The sequence below is a fragment of the Hypanus sabinus genome, chromosome 6 (assembly GCF_030144855.1).
Source record: "Hypanus sabinus isolate sHypSab1 chromosome 6, sHypSab1.hap1, whole genome shotgun sequence".
Taxonomy (NCBI): Eukaryota; Metazoa; Chordata; class Chondrichthyes; order Myliobatiformes; family Dasyatidae; genus Hypanus; species Hypanus sabinus.
The window spans coordinates 3,753,545-3,778,300 of NC_082711.1; the positions used below are offsets into that span (position 1 = coordinate 3,753,545).

At 40.7% G+C, this 24,756-nt stretch overlaps 1 long non-coding RNA gene across 1 annotated transcript in view; it reads left to right on the forward strand.

The window, feature by feature from the left end:
• The first annotated feature begins 2,622 nt into the window (after positions 1–2,622).
• The window catches only part of LOC132394950 (uncharacterized), a 54,825-nt gene continuing 32,691 nt past the window's right edge, over positions 2,623–24,756 (forward strand). The window contains exon 1 of the long non-coding RNA XR_009512458.1: positions 2,623–2,718. This is a non-coding gene — a long non-coding RNA (uncharacterized LOC132394950). The remainder of the gene's footprint in view (positions 2,719–24,756) is intronic.

A 24,756-nucleotide genomic window follows, 5' to 3' on the forward strand; every position in this document is an offset into this window, starting at 1 on the left:
CAGCCAGGAACACTATTTCCATAGAAGCTGCCTGGCCTGCTGAGTTCCTTCAGTACTTCTCAGGTGTTGCCTGGATCTCCAGCATCTGCAGATTTTCTCTTGTTTGTGAGCAGCTAGATAAATATGTGATTTCAGAAGATGAGGGAATTAACATTGAAATGCTGTATGGATCAGTCCAATATTTAAAATGACCTTCCTTTTGCAATTTACATGACAACACACTCACTGCATCCAAAGCATTTTTCAAAGAAGGATGCTTACGTGAGAATGCTGTTTTTGGGCTAGAATTCAGCATACAACACCATAATTCCCTCCAGGCTTGACAAGAAACTTAGAGACCTCAACCTTCACCCAGCCTTTTGCAGCTGGATCCTGGACTTCCTGTCAGATCACCGGCAGGTGGAAAGAGTGGTCTCCCTCACCTCTGCCCCTTGACCCTCGACACAGCTGCCCCTCAGGGCTGTGTACAAAGCCCCCTCCTTTACTCCCTGTACACCCATGACTGTGTCACCACCCACAGCTCTAATCTGCTAATTAAATTTGCTGACGACACTACACTGATTGGCCTAATCTTAAATAATAATGAGACAACCTACAGAGAAGTCATCACCCTGACACAGTGGTGTCAAGAAAACAACCTCTCCCTCAATATCACAAACACAAAGGAGCTGGTTGTGGACAACAGGAGGAATGGAGACAGGCTCACCCCTACTGACATCAATGGATCTGGGGCTGAGAGGTTGAACAGCTTTAAGTTCCTCAGCATCCACATCACCGAGGATCTCACGTGGTCTGTACATATCGGCTGTGTGGTGTGTTATGAGTGATGAACAGACCTGATGGACAATGGGGTGCAGAGTTAACCATTGCCCCCCCACCCCCGAGAACCATGAACTACTGCTGTTGCTATGCTGCTCATGAGAGGGAGAGAGAGATGAAACACAGGCACGAACATTTGCTCCAGGTAAGAGGCAGAGAGGGACTGTTGATTTACTGTAATTTGGCTCTTCCTGGATTATTTACCTTTCACTACAAGGACTGTACTTTGCTCGTTAACATTCCTCAGGAGACAGCAGGAGTGGCCTGATTTGATGGACACAGTCATTCAGAGTTGATGGATAGCTGAGACCCCGTTAGTAGGGATAAAAGGCAGGTTTGGAGAGACACCCTTCAGACACACCAGTGGACACTGAGTGTTGTGGAACTCACCGGAAGGTGGGGGCTTCGGAGACCGAATCAGGAGATCGGTTAGTAAAACTCTCAGTGTAACAGCGGGGCCGGTGGGGACTTGTGTGTGTGTCCACTCATGCCAGAGTGACGAGTCCACCACAGAAGAACGGTCTAGCTGGAGGGGTCATACCTGAATGGCCGCAACGACACGACGAATTAAGAAAGCCACAGGAAGGTTTGTCTGCTGCAGCTGTTACATCTCGCTCGCTCTCTCTCTCTCCAACGATTACCACACAACAACCATAACTACCTCAGCATGCGTGAAATGAACTGAACTTTATACTTTCCTATGACAATTAATTTACTCCTAGACATCGATAGAGCTTGTTTATTATTCCTTATTATTATTCCTACACTTTTAGGTTTATTATTGCTAACTTGTGTTATATGTATATTTGCAGTATTGGTATTGTTTTGCATATTTAAAAAATAAACACTTTTGAATATTGTACCACCAGACTCCAACGGATACTTCTATCTTTGCTGGTCTGACACACAGATACGGGGTATGTAACAAATTGGGGCCTCGTCTTGAGATTTGATTACCAAATTGTGGGGCCAGTGAATTCGGATAAAAGTCCCTTATCTGATCTGGTTGTGTGGACAACCAGACAGGAAACCAGCAGAGATGGAAATTGACAAATTTTTAAAAGAACTGATTACGGGGGCATTAGAGGATGCCAGGAAGTTGGAATTGGTGAGTGTTGCGAGACGATTGAATCTCTCAGCTGTGAAACCGGCGATGAGAGAGTTGGAAATACAGAGAGCAATAGCTGAGTATTATGTATCCCGGGAGGTGTGTTTCCATCGAGGGCATTGGACTTGTTCCCTGAGAGGAAACCAGCCGCGGGAGAGGATCAGTTACATATAGAAAGATTAATGTTGGCTGCGGAGAAGGAGAAAAGGGAGCATGAGTTCCAGATAAAGGAGAAGAAGCTGCAAGGCAGAGAGAAGAAGCTGTTAAGCAGAAGGAGGAAAGGGAGAAAGAGAGGCAGCATGAGTTGGAAATGGAGAGGTTAAAGGCATCGCAGGGAAGAGACCGGGCAGCAGACCCAAATGAGGGGTTCAAGATTGGTCAGGAGATACCGTCAGTACCTCCATTCGAGGAGATGGATGTCGATAAGTTCTGCCTCCATTTTGAGATAGTGGCTGTGAATCAGAACTGGCCTGAGAGAAAATGGGCTGTTCTGTTACAGAGCGTACTTAGGGGGAAGGCTCATCAAGCATATTCGGCATTGTCCATGGATGAGTCTAAGGATTATGAGGAAGTGAAAAGGGCTGTACTGAGGAGTTATGAGTTTGTGCCAGAAGCATACCGGCAGAAGTTCCGGAACTTCAGAAAGCCGTGGGACCGCACGTATTTAGAGTTTGCCCGTGAGATGCAAATGTATTGTGAGCGTTGGTGCGCTTCAAAAGGGGTCGTTGCAGATTATGATAAACTGATACAGTTAATGCTGATTGAGCAGTTCAAAGGATGAATCCCTGAAGGTATGAAGACGTATTATGACGAGAAGGAGACAGTGACTCTGTCTGTGACTGCCAAGTTAGCAGACGAGTATGCCTTAACCCACAAGACAAAGTTTTCCTCAAATAAGAGTTACCAGACAGGCAGTAGGGATGGCAGAGAAAGCCCACCAGCTAAGGTAGAGAACAAGCCAGGAGCTAGTGGAAAAGGTAAGGAGGAGGAAAAGCAGGCTGGCAGGAACGTTCCCAGCTTTATGTGTTATAATTGTGGGAAAGCTGGTCATATAGCATCTAAGTGCTTTGCTCCGACTGGTTGCATTGAGTCGGTCAACAGATCGATGAGAAAGGCGAAGTTAGATAGAGCACATGAGGGGCGTGACAAGTTTATCTTGGAAGGGACGGTTTCTGTGAAGGAAGGAGAAACCCCAGTTCCAGTGCGGATCTGGAGAGATACTGGGGCTGGACAGTCATTGATTTTAAGGAAGGTGTTAGACTTCGGTCCTGAGACTGAGACTGGGGAGGTTGTGTTAAGAGGTATCGGGAAAGGGACCGAGGCCGTACCTTTGCACAGGATGTTTCTGAAATGTGACCTGGTATCTGGACCAGTCGAAAATGGGGTGCGGTCGAAACTACTGATGGACGGTGTGGACGTCCTACTTGGTAACGATCTGGCAGGTGGTGATGTGTATTCCGCAGTGAAGCTGACAAGTAAGCCTGTAAATGCTGAGGACCCGCCCATAGAGTCTAAGATTTATCCCGCATGCGCAATCACTCGCATCATGTCTAGAAAGGCAGCTGAAACAGGAACCCGTTTAAATGAGCTCAGTGCTGATTTAGCAGAAACGTTTTTACCGACCATGTACCAAGAGGGGTTAGAGGAGGGTAAAACGGAGGATAGTGGAGTGAAGGAAAGTAAGGGAGACGAAGCAGATTTTGTGTTGTCAGGGAACGAGATTTTGAACCTGACTCATAAGATACCCCTAGGTGGACATTTTGGAGTGAGGAAGGAGGTTATGGAGGCACAGAGGCAAGATGAGAAACAGTTGGGGCAGTTAGAACGTCCAGGGTTGGACACGGATGATCTGTCTGGCTTGACAGAGCTGTTTTCAGTTGAAGAATTTAAGTGTGTTCCTGATGATATAAGGGCAGTCCTAGATGAAAAGGATGCCGCTACCTTGAGGGAGTCTGCTGGGTTAGCAGACGAGGTTATTTTAACCCACAAGGTTGAGTTTACTCCGAAGGGGAGTTGCCCAGAGAGTAACTGGGAGGATCAGGGGAACTTGGAATTTGAAAGAGGGACTGGTATTGGAAGCCTAGAAGAGGCAGATGTCCCGTTTGCTTGTGTTCAGGATGTGAAGGTACCTGTGGAGTCACAGGGTACTGAACCTTGTGTTGAAGCTCAGAAAAAGTCTGAGGTATCTGATTTAGTTGAAAAGGAATGCAGTCCTTTTTGGTCAGATAGACTTGGTTCAGTGAAGAAAGGGTTAAACTTGGCACCAGTAGGAAGTGAGAATTCTCAGTCACTTGTATTAAAAATTAGCGATGAGATGAAAGCCGGTGAGATCAATATTATTGAAGGAAAAAGTAAAAGTATTGTTCCTAAACTTTTGAAAAAAGTAAATTTAAAGTCGGGTTTGGTTCCAAAATTGTTGACAAAAGGGAAGGGACCGTTAACTGAACAATGGCTTGTTAACAAAGTGCTTGCGAATCAATTACAGTTTGTTTTGGAATTTAAGGATAAACAACTTGATGTTGTTCAAGGATGTGATTTGGAGAGACAGAATCCAAAGTGTTGTTTTAACAAAGAGGGATCACCTGCAGATGTTAAATTGGAAACTAACAGAATTAAAGATCCTGAAGATAAAATTAATGACTTGCTTAAAATTAATGAATTGTGTGGAAGTTCAGAAAATGGGCTTAGTTTGGAAAACATTGGTGATAAGATAGCTCCTGTGAAAGGAGTCTGTGAAGGCCTGTTCCAAGCTGGTGAGCAAGCTAACCACGTGAGGGTTAAGTGGAAAAGAGGCAAGGGTTGAACAAATGCCACTTTGAATAACAGGATCTGGTTTTGCGGGAATTTGATTTTTTTTTTTGACAAAGCATGTGAAAGATAAAAACACCATGGAAGATTGACTGGTTGAATGTTAAGTTTAAAAGTAAAATAGAGAACAGGATTCACACAAACTTCAAAGGATTAGGCTTGAAATTTACTTTAAAAAGTATTGAAAATCTTTGAAATACTTCTTTCCAATATTTTCCAAGACTTGTACAAGTCCAAAACATATGAATGAGTGAAGCTTCTCCATTATTACATTTAACACAATATGGAGATAGATCTGAATAAAAATGAGACAACTTATCCATACTCATGTGGGCCCTACAGACCACTTTAAATTGAAGAGGAGAGTGACGGGCACATAACGCTGAAGTGTGGACCAATTTAAATATTTGATTGCAAGTTTCCTCAGAAACTGAAGTCTGTAAATCTTCTTTCCAAAGATTTTTCATTGTATCTGAAGGAACACTTCTCATTCCCAACAGCATATTACAAATATTAGATACAGATCCATTATAAAATGATTTCAGATTAAAGAATACATCTACTAGATTTGTATCAGGACTTCCAGGTAATGTACTTATTTGAGACCATAAAAATGTCTTATTTGTAGATATCGAAAAAATGCATTTGGGGTAAACTATATTTAGTTGAGAATCATTCAAACAAGAAAAGACTTCCCACTAAAAACAAGTCCTGAAAGCATTTAATACCAAATCTATCCCATTTTTTAAAAGCCACATCAGTCATAGAGGGTTTAAAAAAATAATTAGAAAAAATCAGCCTCGAAAGTGAAAATGTCAATAAGCCAAAATATTTTCAGAATTGTATCCAGATCATCATAGTGTGTTTAACTATCAGATTATTATTTAACTTACTCAAAGACAAAGGAAGTGAGGATCCAAGAAGAGAAATAATAGAGAACTTATTAACAGAATTAGCTTCTTAAAAATCCCACATCAGGCAATCCTCATGATTTATACAATATAATCAAAATGTAAGATTTCTTATATTAACTGCCCAATAATAAAATCCAAAGTTTGGTCAAGCTAATCCTCCATTCTTTTTATGTCTCTGATGAATTTTATTTAATCTCGAACACTTGTTCTTCCATATATAAGAAGATATAATAGTCAATTTGACCAATTAATGAAAATGAAAGAGGCAACCAATTTGATAGTATTCTTTTTACATGATTCAATAGAGTAAGAAAATTTTCTTTAAATAGACACTTAAAATTGTTAGTGACTGTTACACCTAAATAGGTAAATTGGTTTCTTACAATTTTAAAAGGAAGGTTAGAATTTGTTGGTATCAAATCGTTCAAAGGGGAAAGTTCACTTTTATGTAGGTTTAATTTATAACCTGAAAACTGGCTAAAACAGGAGAGCAAAAAAAGCACATGGGGTAATGAAGTCTCAACATTAGAAATAAATAGCAACATGAGCATACAACGAGACTTTATGATTAGTGTCTCTCCTTAAAATACTGTTGATATCATTAGATTCTCAAAAAGCAATGGCTAAAGGTTCTAAGGCCAGATCAAAAAGCAGAAGGCTCAATGGACAACCTTGTCTAGTGCCATGTTGAAGCTTAAATGGTTTGGAGTTATGAAAATTAGAGATAACCCTAGCGTAAGGTAATTTAATCCATTGAAAGAAAACAGGTCCAAAATTATTTTTTATATATTTTAAATAAATAATTCTATTCAATTCTGACAAAAGCTTTCTTAGCATCTAGGGATACCACATATTCCGATACCATGTTAGAAGCAGAATAAATAACATTTATTAACCAGTGAATATTAAAGTGAGAATATCAATTTTTGATAAATCCGGTTGGTTATCAGAAATGACAGATGGTAAAATATTTTCAATCCTATCGGCCAAAACTTTAGATAAGATCTTAGCATCAACATTAAGTAAAGAAACTGGTCTAAGAGAAGAGCGTTCAGTTGGATTCTTATTCTTTTTAACAATGAGCAAAATGGAAGCCTCAAAAAAAGATTGAAGAAGTCTGTCCAACTTAAATGAATCTGAAAAAACTGAACATATTTGAGGTATAAGCAGTGAGGAAAAGGTCTTGTGAAATTCTCTAGAAAATCCATCTGGACCTGGAGCTTTCCTCAATCATAATAAACACACAGCCTCGATATTTTCCTCAAAAGAAATAGGATGTTCCAACAATTTTCTGTTGTTGGCAGAAATTGTAGGAATGTTTAATTGATCTAAAACATTGTTCATTACATTATCATCCTTAGAAAATTCAGAACAATAAAGTTTAGAGTAAAATTCTCTGAAAGTATAATTTATTTCTATATAATCAGCTGTCCTATCACAAATAGCTTTGCATATTTCTTTAACCTGTTGTTTATCTCTAAAGGTTTTAATTTGATCAGCCAATACTTTACCTGTTTTATCACCATGAATATAAAATTAGCTTTTATCTTTTAAGAGTTGGGTTTCAATTGGATAAGTTAAAAGAAGACCATATTTAGTTTTAATTTCAACACGTCTTTTATGTAAAACAGGTTCTGGAGCAAAGGCATATCCTTGGTCTAACTGTTTCAGTTGATTAGCTAAATCACTTCTTTCTTTATTAGCTTTCCTCTTAATACATGCAGTATAAGAAATAACTTGTCCGCTAATATATGCTTTAAAGGCATCTCGTCTGATAAGACTAGAAGTCTCCTCTAACATATCCTCTTCAAAACAAAAGGTAATTTGTCTCTCCATATTCTTGCATTTCATTTATCACTTCTTTGCCCATTCCCCCAAACTATCTAAGTCTCTCTGCAAGCTCTCTGTTTCCTCAACACCACACACTCATCCACCTGTCTTTGTATCATCGGCCAAATTTATCCTCAAATCCATTATTACCGTAATCCAAATCACTGACATAAATCATAAAAATCAGCAGTCACAACAACAACCCCTGTGGAACTTCACTGGTAACCAGCATCCATCCAGAATAGGATCCCCTTATTCCCACTCTCTGTTTTCTGTCAAATACTCCACTCATGCTAGTAACTTCTCTGTAATTCCATGAGCTCTTATCTTGCTAAGCAGCCTCATATGCTGCACCTTGTCAAAGGCCTTCTGAAAATCCAGTTACACCATGTCTACTGTATCTCCTTTGTCTACCCAGCTTGTAATTTCCCCAAAGAATTGCAGTAGGTTAGTCAGGCAGGATTTTCCTTTCAGGAAACCATGCTGACTTTGGCCTATCTTGTCATGTGCCTCCAGGTACTCCATAATCTCATCCCTAACTATCGATTCCAACAACTTCCCAACCACTGAGGTGAGGCTAACAGGTCTATAGATTCCTTTCTGCTGACTCCCACCCTTCTTAAATACTGGAGTAACATTTGCAATTTTCCAGTCATCCGGTACAATGCCAGAATCTATCGACTCTTTAAAGATCATCATTAATGCCTCTGTATTCTCACAACCTAATTGCTTCAGAACCTGAGGGTGAATTCCAGCATGACCAGGAGATTTATCCACCCTCAAGCCATGAAGCTTCCTGAACACCTTCTCAGTCGTAATTTTCACTGCACAAACCTCACTTCCCTGACACTCTTGAATGTCCGGTATACTACAGGTGCCTTCCACTGTGAAGACTGATGCAAAATACACAGTTTGTTCCTCTGCCATCTCTGCTTCTCTCATTACAATATCTTCAACGTTATTTTCTATTGGTCCTCCATCTACCGTCAACTCTCTTTAACCCATTATGTACTTAAATAAGCTTTTAGGATCAGAGGACCATCGTGCTATGAGATGCTGTCTCATTTCTGTAACACTCAGGCTCAGTCAGTACATGTTCGCCTAGGGGAAGACAACTTCTGGCCCTGCCAAACTGAGAAATCTCGTTTCTGTGGTTACTGCGTGATGTGTTGGCCGGTTACGAATCCACACCGCAAAATATCAGAAAGTACACCAAATGCAATTTACTAATTGAACTTAATCTGAATATAGCATTAGTACAGGAAATCAAAAGAAAATGGGCTGAATATAAGAGAAAAGTCAAAAGTGCACTTTGAAACTCACTATTATGGCCATTCATTAACCATCGAGCTCCTCCGAGTGTCGCCAACATCCAGACACTCACTCCCAGTCCACTCCGTCCAGTGGTCTACCAGCTCTCTCCATACATGTCTTCCTTCTTCTTCTCTTGCCAACAAAATACTGCAAAAATCTCTCTTCCAGACTCACAAGAAAGAACAGCAGCATTCCAAACCCCATTATCTCTAGTCATAACCCAAACATTGCCACTACAGAGAAACCATTACATTGGCAGTAAAACATTACAGCGCACTACACATATGTATCTCTGAACCCCTACTTTCTTTTTCTTTGTAATTTATATTTTATTGAAGTTCATTATCAAACACTTCCATAAGATTTATTTCAGATATTGTACATATATATCATATAGTCCTATATGCCACAAATCTCCATATAATATTTATCTGAGGTATACACTTATAGAAAAGACAGGAAAGAAAGAACAAGCAAAAGGAGAAAACTATGTACAAGTAGGCAGTGATCTTTTTTTTACGACATATTCATTGATTTCGGAGGATAAAACCAGGTCTATGAGGTCTTATGTAGTTAAACCATTTTTCCCAGTATGAATCAAATTGTTCCAACTTATGATTAACAGATGCTGTTATCTTCTCCATTTTGCAAATGTCCATTGTAATTTCTATCCAAGTATTTAAAGTTGGGCTCTCCTTAGATGACCATTTCCTAGTAAGAGTGTTTTTACCAGCCACCAGCAGTATATTCATTAAATATTTATCTCTTTTCAACCATTCTTGAAGTATATACCCAAAATATATTGTCTTAATTTCTAAGGGTATATCACCTTTAAAGATGTCTTGTAGGGCATTGTGTATCCCCTTCCAATAGTCTTTGATAACGGGACTTTCCCAGAAAATATGATAATAGTTTGCATTTTGATTTCCACTATTTCCCTAGCAAACAGGGATATTACTATCATAATGCAATTTCTGAGAGAATGTAATCAAATATTTTATCAAGATAGAAACAAGACAGTAATAGAAAAACAATATTAAATAGATAAGTAGCAGAAACTAAGTTACAGCAGCACCAGAATATCACAGCAATGCACAAAGTGCCATTAGTGCAAGTACTTGAGTCCTTGTGTGTGCTCACAGTTTCAGTCACTGTCCTGTGGGAGTGGTGTGATGGAGGCCACAGCTCTGGGGTAGAAGCTGTTCCTCAGTCTATTTGTTCTGGCTCTTAGTGTCCTGAACCTTTTGCTGGATGGCAGCGGGTCAAACAGGGAGTGGCCGCAGTATGTGGTGTCTCAGGTTATGCTGATTGCTTTCCTCCTGATTCTGCTGGAGTGGATGGTGTCCAGTCCTGGGAGCTCCATCCTGACAATTCACTGGGCCGCCTTCACCACGCCATGCAGGTCTTGTCGCTCAGCGGCTGTGCAGCTGGCACACCACACTGTGGCACTGTTAGATTATAATCAGGCCAGGTGTGTGTAATCAGCAACTTACAGTCATCACGTACCCCCACAATCTCTTGAATTCTACCACACTGCACCACACCCCCATCAACACACCAACAACATGCACTTTAGGATATGAGAGCAAACCAGAGGAAATGAATGGGAAAATATTGAATTTGTGTCTTTGTATTCCCAAACATGCCATTCTATGTACAACAATGCTCCTATTGCTCTTATCTCTTTCCTCTCAGGTTTGCTCTCCCAAAATGAAACATCTGGAGCATTGGAGGATAGACAAAGTTGTCTAGCTGTTTAAGAAATGCTTTAAAACTAAAACAAGAAATTATAGGCCAGTGACCCTGATATCAGTAGTGAGAATGTTATTGGTAGGCATTCTAAGGGACTGGATTTATGAGCATTTGGATAGATCTGGACTGATGAAGGATTGTCAGATATATGTGGTAGGTCTGTTATGGTCCGGTCCTGAGCCCGCATGCCAGGGCTTGATCCGCAGACTCCAGACTCCGGGTCTTGTAGCTGTCCCTCCTTTCACCCTTAAACCCAAATAGGATTATCTTGGCTTAAGGAGGCGCACCTGTTGCCTATCAGCTGGCAGGTGGATATAAGGGGCGCTGGGACTAAGTCCAATTGTGGTGTTGCTCTGTTTTGTCTTGTATGTGCTGGTCCTGTTGTTCTGTCTGGTTTGCCTTGTTTGTGCTGTTGTGCTTTTTGACTATCTATCCTGTTTTGACCTGGTTGTCCTGTTTGTGCTGGTTGCCCCGTTTACCCTATTCCAACCTGTGTGTCATGTTTACCCTGCTTGGGCTGTTCTCCTGGTTTTGTTCTGTTTGTCCCGTTTGCCCTGGCTTGGAGTACCCACCATTAATAAACTAGTTCTGTGAGTCAGTCTTGGAGTCACACAGGACTGAGCTCCCTTCCTATACCCTGCCTCTGTTGTGTAAGCAGGCTGGACTGCTGTTGCCTGGTGGTGTCTCTACCCTTTCCTACCCCTTCCTTCTGATTGGTTCTGCCCTGAATCCTGCCCAGGTGCACTGTGACCTGCCCAGGCCCCAGTGTTCCTGTCTGGGAGGCAAGGCCCTGCCCAGTAGCTCTGGGGCCTGCACAGGGGCTATCCTCCCAGCATTCCTTGTCCCATGGACCCATTCTCTAGCCTAGCCATGATCCTGCCTTGCCCTGAACTGTCTCAGAACCCCAGGGTAATCTTGAACACTGCATCCCTCATGCATGCCATGGTCTCCCCATCTTGTTTGTTCCTATAGTTGTTCCTATCCTGCCCCTAGTACTTCAGTGCCTGCATCCTGCATTTGGGTCCAGTCTCCACATCCCCTTGTAACAAAGTCATGTCTAACCAACATATTGATATTTTCAGGATGTTGCCTGGAAGATTAATGAAGGCATGATAGTGAATGTTGTCTACCTGGACTTTAACAAGGCTTTTGACAAGCTCCTGCATGGGAGGATGGCATTGAAGATGTGGTGGTAAATTGGATTAGACATTGGTTTTGTGGGAGAAGCCAGAGAAAGGAAGTAGATGGTTGCCTCTCTAACTGGAGGCCTGTGACTAGTGGAGTGCTGCAGGGATCTGTGCTGAGTCCATTGTTTTCTGTCATGTATGTATATTAATGATCTGGATGATGATGTGGTTATCTACATCAGCAAATTATGGATGACACTGAGATTCAGGATGTAGTGGACAGCGAGGAGGAATATCATGGTTTGCAGTGGGATCTGCGCCAGACGGAATCGGGACTGCAAAATGGCAGATGGAACATAATAAATACAAGTGTCAGATGTTGCACTTTGATAGGACCAGACAGGGTAGGACTTATACAGTGAGTGAGGAGTACTGTAAAACAAGGGGACCTGAGGATATTCTCCCATAATTCATTAAAATAGTGCCACAGCTTGCTCAGTTCATTAAGAAATCTTTTAACACAATGGCCTTCACAAGTCAAAGTATTGAGTACAGGAGACGGGACGTTAAATGGTGATGCCTAACTTGACACCTGTTTTGTTCACCTACCTACGTAAAATAAGTGAATATCTTTGAAAGAGTGCAGGGAAAATTTTCAAGGATGTTGCTGGATCAGAAGATTGAACAGATTAGGACTTTATTCCTTGGAAAGTGGAAGACTGCGAGGAGATTTGTTAGACGAATACAACATTATGAGAAGTATAGATGGAGAAAATGCGATCAGACAGTACCCAGGAAAGGAGCCTATGCTGGCCGTGTATTTCTCTTTGTCCCGATCTAATCTCCACTAGTCTGTGGAGTACCACACATTCCTGGTGGTTAGTCTCTGGAAAGTTGTTACCGCTTCTCATTTGAAGCCTCTGCATTTATCCTGTTTCCTCAACATTTCAAAAGTCACATTTAGCTCTTATTGGATGTGGGTCAACTGACTGAAATATATCACCATCCACTTGCCTCTGGTCCCAGCAAGCATCCATTCATTGCTGTCTTCTGCAACTGACAACTATGGCTCTTTTAATTCTAAATCAGTTTCCAAACCAATAACCAACTCAAATCACTCAGGGCATATATTAACTTCACCATTCACAAACCTGTGTATTAGATCATACCAAACAACACAACACAAATAACTCCATATTCGGAAGTTCTCCCTGGTCCAGCAGATATCTTGCATTACAGTTGCTTCTACTTTAAAACATGGATTCAGCCAAGCAAAACCAGTTCACAAAATGGAGGATGCAGAACAGCTTCACAAAGTGCAGCAGCTATTCCTTCAACCTCACAGCAAGAACAAAGACAATTGGTCAGTCTGCTTCCTCTGTCCTTGCTTCATTTGAATTCACTTATTTGTAGACTGGAGTTCATTCTGCCCATCAGATTCCTCCTCTTGATCTAAACATATTCATCCTAGGATCGTTCTCCTCCTCTCGTTCTGTTGATCACCCATAGGACTGTCATTGAACCCCAAACGGTGTGCTACACTTGTATTACATAAAGATACTGAATTCATGAACTCTTTACATGGAAAATCATCATCCTCTACCTTTTGCATAATTTCACTTTTCCACCTTCTGGGGTGAATCACATTCAACAGTATAATTATCAGCATACATAAAATTAATATTAGAGCAGCTTGTGATAATATCCCCACCCAAGAATGTATTTCAACATTTCATTCCCAATTCCAAAACTTATCCCACAAGCCTTGGTAATGCAATATTTCATTTGTCTTATCACTGTGTGTGTCATAATTACTTCTATATGTTTAGTCCTTTGACAGATTACCTCCCTTCCCTCCTTCACAACTCGGGTCCATTCTGCAGTCAAGTGAGGAACTGGTGGCAACTTGGTAACAGCAGAGTCCCTCGAGTATCGATCTGTGTCAGTTTGTTGGATTGTGAATTTCTCCTTCCTCACAATATCCACTGAAGGCTGAGGCAACATTTGTCCTCCAATAGTCATTTATCAAGTCTAGCTCTCAACGACAACATTGTGCCTTTACAAAAGGCATCTTAATAAATATATCCCTTTCTCACTACCATACCCAACAATAGCATGTGTTGGTGAGCTGCCTGGTGTAGTTTCAATTGCAGTAGTTAAGTTTGTGGGGTGGCCAATTTTCAAGCCATTTTGAAAGCCCAGAAAGGGCCTGCACCCTGAAAGAAACTATTATCTGTGTCCTCTAGTGCCTCTCCGATTCTACTCTCCCCAAGTGCTATATTCTCCTGGAGACAGTTTATAATGATTGAAGCAATATTTGAGAAATGCTTAGTGTGGCCGGCCCAATTGATATACCTCGTGTGAATCAGTGTTCCTCTATATTCAGATACGTGTGATCCCACAGAACGGTCACCCTACCATGGCCAGTATTACCCGAGGGCTGTTCATTAATTAGATCTAAAAATTACCTATTATTTCCTCTGGGACACCTGAGGTGAGCTTTCACCTTCATGACTATGTTCTTCTACCCTCACATATATCCCACAGATGACTCTCCTCTCACCATTCTGTATAGCCGAGGAACCATTTACAAAAAAGGTTTTCCTTTGAGTCTGTGTTCTCTGGTATTGCTTTCTGTTCTCCTTTCGATTCCCCCTTATTACTTTGATACAAATGGTCCCTTGAGGTCATTTGTGGTCCGGTCCTGACTTCTATGCAGTTTGGTTCTGCAGCATCTGCAGATTTTCTCTTGTTTGTGAGCAGCTATTTAGATATATGATTTCAGAAGTTGAAGGAATTAATGATGAAATGGTGTATGGATCAATCCAATATTTAAAATAACCTTCCATTTGCAATTTACATGACAACACACTCACTGCATCCAAAGCATGTTCCGAGGAAGGATGCTTACGTTAGAATGCCATTTTTGGACTAGAATTCGGCATACAACACCATAATTCCCTCCAGGTTTGACTTAACCTTCACCTAGTCTTGTGCAGCTGGATCCTGGACTTCCTGTCAGATCACTGGCAGGTGGAAAGAGTGGGCTCCGTCACCTCTACCCTTTGACCCTTAATACAGGTGCCCCTCAATGTTTTAAGCCCCTGCTTTACTCCTTGAATACCCATGACGGTGACACCACCCACAGCTCTAATCCGCTAATTAAATTTGCTGATGACAGTACATTGATTGGCCTAATCTGAAATAATAACGAGGCAGACTACAGAGAACTCATCACCCTGACACAGTGGTGTCAAGAAAACAACCTCTCCCTCAATATCACAAACACAAAGGAGCTGGTTGTGGACAACAGGAGGAATGGAGACAGGCTAACACCTATTGACATCAATGGATCTGGGGTTGAGAAGGTGAACAGCTTTAAGTTCCTCAGCATCCACATCACCGAGGATCTCACGTGGTCTGCACATACCCACTGTGTGGTGAAAAAGCACAACAGTGCCTATTTTAACTCAGATGGTTCAGGAGTTTGGCATGGTCCCCAAATCCTAAAAACATTCTGCAGGGACACAAATGAGAGCATCCTGACTTGCTGCATCACTGCCTGGTATGAAATCTGTACTTCCCTCAATCACAGGACTCTGCAGAGAGTGGTGCGGACAGCCCAGCACATATGCAGATGTGAATTTCCCAATATTCAGGATATTTACAAAGGCACGTGTGTAGAAAGTGCCGGTAGAATCATTAGGGACCCGAGTCACCTCAGCCACAAATCGTTCCAGCTGCTGCCATCCAGGAAGTAGTCCCACAGTTTAATAGCCAGGACCAACAGGCCCCGGGACAGCTTCTTCCACCAGGCCATCAGACTGATTAATTCATGCTGATACAATTGTATTTTTAGGTTATATTGAATTGTCCTGTTTGACATGCCACTTATTATTAAATTATTATGAATTGGACATTGCACACTTAGATGGAGACATGACTTAAATTTTTTTTACTCCACATGTAAATGAAGGATGTGAGTAATAAAGCTCCTGAACAGGTGTGGATAACTTCACTCAACTGAACTCTGAACTGACGAACGTTAAGTGATTCTTTGCACATAATGTTCTCTTTTTTGGATTTATTTGCAGGGTTAATCTTTGCAAATTTGTTGTCTGGCAGTGTTTGGCTCTGATTGATTTGGAGATGGTTGTCTGTCATTCCCCTCTTCTTTCCTTCATAAAATTCTACTACATTTTTTCCCTTTAAGTGCCTGCAAGTGAATGAGTACATGTATATTCTTTGATAATAAATCTGCAGCAGGCCTTGAACATCGATGCAATTCTCTGCCTACTTGGCAAGGAAATAAGAGCTTTCCGTTGCACCTTGATGCATGAGACAGTCATCAACTATTACCAAGTAAATTTCTTGTTTATCATGGAGATTACTTTTCTTGCTTTTGAAATCTGACCCAAATGTTGAGTACGTATGACAGCTTTCTCAAAGAAAGATATGCACTGAAAGAAGGGAAGGTCGTTATTCATTGACAAGGAAATAAAGTTGTTATTCATTGCAGAAAATAAAGTCCATGGATGTGTCCAGGTAGGCAAAGGAGAGCTGGAGAGAGACACGACCAAGTGAGAGGAAAGAAAAAACATGAAAGTAAAATAACATGAGGCATATGTATCACAGGTCTACAGAGGGGTTAAGAAAAAAGAGCGAAGAGACAGGAAATTGGTGAGTGGAGGTAGAGAAGACGAACAAGGTGAGTAGTAAGCGAGATGACAGAGCAGGAGTGAGGACAGATCTAGGAGAGGGCGAGAGAGCACAGGGCCAAAAAACAAAGAGGAGGGAGAGACCATAAGACCATACAATATAGGAGCCAGAAGTAGGCCATTCAGCCCAACTAGTCTGTTCCACCAGTCAATAATGGGTTGATCCAATTCTTCCAGTCAACCTCACTCTCCTGCTTTCACACCAACCCCTTTGATGCCCTGGCTAATCAAGAACCTATCGATCTCTGCCTTGAATACACACAATGACTTGACTCCACAGCCACTTCTGACAAAAAATGCCACAGATTTACCACCCTTTGACTAAAGTAATTTCTCCACACCTCAGTTCTAAAAGGAAGTACTTCAATCCTGAAGTCATGCCCTCTTGTCCTAAACTCCCTTATCATAGGAAATAACTTTGCCATATCTAATCTGTTCCAGCCTTTTAGCATTCGGAATATTTCTTTGAGATCCCCCCTTATTCTTCTGAACTCCAGGGAATACAGCCCAAGAGCTGCCAGATGTCCCTCATACAGTAACCCTTTCATTCCTGGAATCATTCCCATGAATCTTCTCTGAACCCTCTCCAATGTCAGTATATCCTTTATAAATTAAGGAGCCCAAAACTGCACACAATAGTCCAAGTGTGGTCTCACGAGTGCCTTATAGAGCCTCAACATCACATCCCTGCTCTATATTCTATACCTCTAGAAACGAATGCCAACAATGCATTCAGGTTCTTCACTATGGACTGAAGTTGGAGGTTAACTTAGAAAATCCTGCACAAGGACTCACAAGTCCCTTTCAATTCCTGCATTTTGAATTCTCTCCCCATCTAAATAATAGTCTGCCCGTTTATTTCATACACCAAAGTGCATGAACATACATTTTCAAACATTGCATTTCATTTGTCGCTTCTTTGCCCATTCCCCCAAACTATTGAAGTCTCTCTGCAGGCTTTCTGTTTCCTCAACACCACCCACTCCTCCACCTCCCTGTGTATCATTGGCAAATTTATCCTCAAATCCATTAATACCATCATCCAAATCATTGACATACATCATGAAAAGCAGCGGTCACAACACCTACCCCTGTAGAACTCCACTGGTAACCGGCAGCCAGCCAGAATAGGATCCCTTTATTCCCACTCTCTGATTGCTGTTCACCAGCCAATACTCCACTCATGCTAGTAACTCCCCTGTAATTCCATGGGTTCTTATCTTGCTAAGCAGCCTCCTGTGCGGCACCTTGTCAAAGGCCTTCTGAAAATCCAATTACACCATGTCTACTGCATCTCCTTTGTCTACCCTGCTTGTAATTTCCTCAAAGAATTGCAATAGGTTAGTCAGGCAAGATTTTCCTTTCAGGAAACCATGCTGACTTTGGCCTATCTTGTCAAGTGCCTCCAGGTACTCAGTAATCTCATCACTAACAATCGATTCCAACAACCTGCCAACCACTGAGGTGAGGCTAACAGGTCTATAGTTTCCTTTCTGCTGACTCCCACCCTTCTTAAATATTGGAGTAACATTTGCAATTTTCCTCTCATCCAGTACAATGCCAGAATTTATCGATTCTTTAAAGATCATCAATAATGCTTCTGTAAACATGAGGAAAGCTGCAGATGCTGGAAATTCAAGCAACACACACAAAATGCTGCTGAAACACAGAGCAGGCAGCATCTATAAGGAGAAGCACTGTTGATGTTTCAGGCCAAGAACCTTGGTCAGGACTAAGTCCTGGACTTCGACAGGACTTTGTCAGCCTTCTGTATTCTCACAACCTAATTCCTTCAAAACCCGAGGGTGCATTCCAGCACGACCAGGAGATTTATCCACCCTCAAGCCATGAAGCTTCCTGAACACCTTCTCAGTTGTAATTTTCACTGCACAAACCTCACTTCCCTGACACTCTTGAATGTCCTGTATACTGCAGGTGCCTTCCACTGTGAAGACTGATGCAAAATACACAGTTTGTTCTTCTGCCATCACTGCGTCTCTCATTACAATATCTCCAGCATCATTTTCTATTGGTCCTACATCTACCCTCAACTCTCTTTTACCCTTTATGTACTTAAAAAAGCTTTTAGGATCATAGGACCATCGTGCTATGCGCTTTCTTGATGCTGTCTCATTTCTGTACCACTCTGTACATTATGTACCATTTCTTGGCCAGTACATGTTTGCCTAGGGGAAGACAACTTCTGGCCCTGCCAAACTGAGAAATCTCGTTTCTGTGGTTACTGCATGATGTGTTGCCCGGTTTCGAATCCACAGCGCAAAATATCAGACAGTACACCATATGCAATTCACTGATTGAACTTAATCTGAATATAGGGTTAGTACAGAAAATCAAAAGAAAATGGGCCGAATATAAGAGAAAAGTCAAAAGTGCACTTTGAAACTCACTAATATGGCCATTCATCAACCATCGAGCTCCTCCAAGTGTCGCCAATATCTTCCTTCTTCTTCTCTCGCCAACAAAATACCACAAAAATCTCTCTTCCAGACTCACAAGAAAGAACAGCAGCATTCCAAACCCCATTATCTCTAGTCATAACCTAAACATTGCCACTACAGAGAAACCATTACATTGGCTGTGAAACATTACAGCGCACTACACATATGTATCTCTGAACCCCTACTTTCTTTTTCTTTGTAATTTATATTTTATTGAAGTTCATCATCAAACATTTCCATAAGATGTATTTCAGATAGTGTACATATATATCATATAGTCATATATGCCACAAATCTCTACATAATATTTATCTGAGCTATACACTTACAGAAAAGAGAGGAAAGAAAGAACAACCAAAAGGAGAAAACTATGCACAAGTAGGCAGTGATCTTTTTTTTTACAACATATTCATTGATTTGTGAGAATAAAATCAGGCCTATGAGGTGTTATGTAGTTAAACCATTTTCCCAATATGAATCAAATTGTTCCAAATTATGATTAACAGATGCTGTTATCTTCTCCATTGTATATCCCACTCCAATAGTCTTTGATAACAGGACATTTCCAGAAAATATGATAATGGTTTGCATTCTGATTTCCACTATTTCTCCAGCAAACAGGGATGTTACTATCATAATGTGATTTCTGAGAGAGTGTAATCAAATATTTTATCATTTTTCCATACAAACTCCATTTCTGTGGACTCGTACACTGCCATTGATACCTCCATGTTATTGTCCATTCTTCCTCAGATATAATTATCCCTCCTTCCTTCTCACATTTTGTTTTAATGTATGAAGTTGAAAGTGTTTTAAGATTTGACAAACCCTTGCACACGCTTGAAATGATTCTACTAACATTATCTGAATTATATGCTTTTCTAAAGAGGTCTATCAAACATGCATTTGCCTTAGTTACATTTTTAACCATCCTATTAACATATTGTCACATCTGTAAATACTGATAAAAGTCTTGTTTTTCTAATAAGTATTTCTCTTTGAGCATTTCAAAACTGAACAGTGTTGCTTCTTTCTTTATATTGTAAAGAACTATTATTCCTTTAGCTGTCCAGTCCTTAAATCTAGCATCCAGTTTATTTGGCATAAAATCAGAATCATCTGCACACCACTTAAGAATTGCAATATCTCCCTCTAGTTTATATTCTTTTATAATAGTTTTCCATAGTTTACGAGTCCATGTCACCCATGGGTTATCAATAGTATTTATGTAGCTTTGTAGGTTGTTATCAGCAACAATTGGCTGTATGGGGATGGGAAGTATCCCCTCCTCAATGTTCTCCCATTGAGCGTCATATGATGGGTTGCACCAACATATCACAGCTCTCAGCTGTGCTGCAAAATAAGAATCTCTAAGAGAAGCTAGGCCCCATCCTCTCTTTTCCTTGGCTAATTGCAAAGTTTTGAGATGGACTCTCAGCGTTTTACCTTGCCAAATATATCTTGATAACATTTTCTTCCATTCATTGAATTGATGGCCTGGTGGAAGAAGCTGTCCAAGAGCCTGTTGATCCTGGCTTTTAGACTGTGGTAAATGTCCTGTATAAAGGGAAATTCACATCTGCATATGTGCTGGGCTGTCTGCACCACTCTCTGCAGAGTCCTGTGATTGAGGGAAATACAAATCTCATACCAGGCAGTGATGTAGCCAGTCAGGATGCTCTCATTTGTGTTCCTGTAGAACGTTCTTAGGATTTGGGGACCATGCCAAACTCCTGAACCGTCTTTAGTAAAAGTAGGTGCTGTTGTGCTTTTTCACCACACAGTGGGTATGTGCAGACCACGTGAGATCCTCGGTGATGTGGATGCTGAGGAACTTAAAGCTGTTCAACCTCTCAGCCCCAGATCCATTGATGTCAATAGGGGTGAGCCTGTCTCCATTCCTCCTGTAGTCCACAACCAGCTCCTTTGTGTTTGTGATATTGAGGGAGAGGTTGCTTTCTTGACACCACTGTGTCAGGGTGATGACTTCTCTGTAGTCTGCCTCGTTATTATTTCAGATTAGGCCAATCAATGTACTGTCATCAGCAAATTTAATTAGCGGATTAGAGCTGTGGGTGGTGTCACAGTCATGGGTATTCAAGGAGTAAAGCAGGGGCTTAAAACATTGAGGGGCACCTGTATTAAGGGTCAAAGGTTAGAGGTGAGGGAGCCCACTCTTGCCACCTGCCGGTGATCTGACAGGAAGTCCAGGATCCAGCTGCTCAAGGCGGGTGAAGGTTGAGGTCTCTAAGTTTCTTGTCAAGCCTGGAGGGAATTATGGTGTTGTATGCTGAATTCTAGTTCAAAAACAGCATTCTCACGTAAGCATCCTTCCTTGGAACATGCTTTGGATGCAGTGAGTGTGTTGTCATGTAAATTGCAAATGGAAGGTTATTTTAAATATTGGACTGATCCAAACACCATTTCAGCATTAATTCTTTCAGCTTCTGAAATCATATATTTATCTAGCTGCTCACAAACAAGAGAAAATCTGCAGATGCTGCAGATGCAAACTGCATAGGAGTCAGGACAGGACCACAAATGACCTCAAGGGACCATTTGTATCAAAGTAATAAGGGAGAATCGAAAGGAGAACAGAAAGCAATACTAGAGAACACAGACTCAAAGGAAAACCTCCTTTTTTGTAAATAGTTCCTTGGTTATACAGAATGGTGAGAGTAGAGTCATCTGTGGGATATATGTGAGGGTAGAAGAACACAGTTATGAAGGCGAAAGCTCACGTCAGGTGTCCCAGAGGGAATAATAGTCAATTTTTAGATCTAATTAATTAACAACCCTCGGGTAATACTGACCATGGTAGGTTGACGGTTCTGTGGGATCACACGTATCTGAATATAGAGGAACACTGATTCACACGAGGTATATCAATTGGGCCGGCCACACCAAGCATTTCTCAAATATTGCTTCAATCATTATAAACTGTCTACAGGAGAATATAGCACTTGGGGAGAGTAGAATCGCAGAGGCACTAAAGGACACAGATATTAGATTCTTTCAGACTGCAGGCCCTTTCTGGGCTTTCAAAATGTCTAGAAAACTGACCATCCCACAAACTTAACTACTGTAATTGAATCTACACCAGGCAGCTCACCAACGCATGATTAACAGATGCTGTTATCTTCTCCATTTTGTAAATGTCCATTGTAATTTCCATCCGTGTATTTAAGGTTGGGCTCTCCTGTGATAACCATTTCCTAGTAAGAGTCTTTTTACCAGCCACCAACAGTATATTCATTAAATATATATCTCTTTTCAACCATTCTTGAGGTATACATCCAAAATATATTCTCTTAATTTCTAAGGGTATTTCACCTTTAAAGATGTCTTGTAGGGCATTGTGTATCCCCCTCCAATAGTCTTTAATAACAGGACATACCCAGAAAATATGATAATGGTTTGCATTTTGATTTCTCCAGAATACAGGGATATTACTATAATAATGTGATTTCGGAGACAGTGTAATCAAATATTTTATCCAGTTTTTCCATCCAAACTCCCTCCATTTCTGTGAACTCGTACACTGCCATTGATACCTCCATAGTATTGTCCATTCTTCCTCAGATGTAATTATCCCTCCTTCCTTCTCACATTTTGTTTTAATGTATGAAGTTGAATGTGTTTTAAGATTTGACAAACCCTTGCACACGCTTGAAATGATTCTACTAATATTATCTGAATTATATGCTTTTCTAAAGAGGTCTATCAAACATGCATTTGCCTTAGTTACATTTTTAACCATCCTATTAACATATTGTCACATCTGTAAATACTGATAAAAGTCTTGTTTTTCTAATAAGTATTTCTCTTTGAGCATTTCAAAACTGAAACAGTGCTGCTTCTTTCTTTTTATTGCAAAGGACTGTTATTCCTTTAGCTGTCCAGTCCTTAAATCTAGCATCCAGTTTATTTGGGGTAAAATCTGAGTCATATGCACACCACTTAAGAATTGCAATATCTCCCTCTAATTTACATTCTTTTATAATAGTTTTCCGTAGTTTACGAGTCCATTTCACCCATGGATTATCAATAGTATTTATTTAGCTTTGTAGGTTATCAGCAACAATTGGCTGTATGGGGATGGGAAGTATCCCCTCCTCAATGTTCTCCCATTGAGCGTCATATGATGGGTTGCACCAACATATCACAGCCCTCAACTGTGCTGCAAAATAAGAATCTCTAAGAGAAGCTAGGCCCCATCCCCACTTTTCCTTGGCTAATTGCAAAGTTTTGAGATGGACTCTAGGCCTTTTACCTTGCCAAACATATCTTGATAACACTTTGTTCCATTCATTGAATTGTTTTTGATTAATCTCTATTGGTTGGGTTTGAAAGAAATATAATAGTCTGGGCATTTTAATAAATTCAATCCTTCAACGGAAGCTGAAAAAAAGAATTACATTACATCTTGTTATATCTTCCTTAATTTTTCTATATACAAGGCTGATAATTATATTCTGATAATTTTGCCAAATCTTTTGGCATACTGATGCCCAAATATTTGTAAGACTCTGTTTGCCATGCCCAGGGATATCTACTTTCAATTTCTCTTGGAGAACTATAATAATATGAAAGTAATTGGGTTTTATCTAAGTTGAACTTGTATCCTGATAATTGACCATATTTGAACCCCTACTTTCATGTTATACGTATCTTACGGTGTAAATTAGGTATGGTGTTGTTATTTCAGTTTTATGTTGTTGGCTTTTGTCATGTTAATCACTTCCTGTACTACTGCTGGAACACGCTCATTTGTATCACACCAACATGCTGGGAACGTGCACGACAATGAGCTGGATCTTGAAGTGTCTTCTTGCCATATTCTTTTTACCCTGAAGTTACTGTTGCCTGAGCACTATGGACTCTGCATCACCAATTATACCGTTGATGTTTATTGCACAAGTTCCAATCTAATTTGTCTTTTTCTTACTTCAATGAATACATTCCCAACGTGTTCCAGGATATCATCAAGGAGCCACAGAACAATGAGACAGGCCTCTCCGCCCGGTGAGAACACATTGACCGTCAGCAAACATTTACACTCTGCAGAACTAAACAGCTTGTCTCACCAAACAAAAGAGCTGGCCATTAGCCTCAGGAAAGGAGGATGGGTCAAATGCTTCTGTTTAAGGGGGAAGATGGTTCAAAACTTCAGCTCCTCCAAAGTGTGAACATTGCTTACTCTGGTACAACTATGGTGAATCCATTACCAAGGAAGCTCGCAAATGCCCTACTTCTGAGGAAGCAAAAGAAATTAGAGATGTCTCTTTGACCCTCACCTGTTTTTATGAATCCATCTGCATACATCCTGGTTTGTTGTGGCAAATATTTTGCATATGACCATGAGACCTACAGAGAGCTGTGAGCAATTCAGCAAATCACAACATCCATAATCCCTCCAAGGGCTCTGTATACACTTGTCACTGCCTCAATACAGCAACTAGCATTATCAGAGACCCCACACACGCAGACATTCTCTATTCTCTCACCCACCTGCCAGCAGCAAGAAGACACAAAAGCATGAAGGAGATACCAAACAAGCTCAAGGATAGTTTCTATCCTGCTATAATACGGACATCCAATGCTTCCCTCGTACGATAAAATGGGCACTTGATCTTACAGTTTATCTTGTTTCACCTCGTATCGTACCGTCTACCTGCACTGTATTTTCTCTGAGTTTTAATACACTGTTCTGCACTGAGTTGCTGTTTATCTTGAGCCACTTTAATATTCTGTTGTAATGATTGCTATATATTGAAATGAATTATCTTTATTGTCATTATACATAGGTACAATGAAAATCTGTTTCGTTTCCTCTCAGGCAATTAAATATAGCAGTATATAGAAACAAGACAGTAATAGAAAAACAGTATTAAATAGATAAGCAGC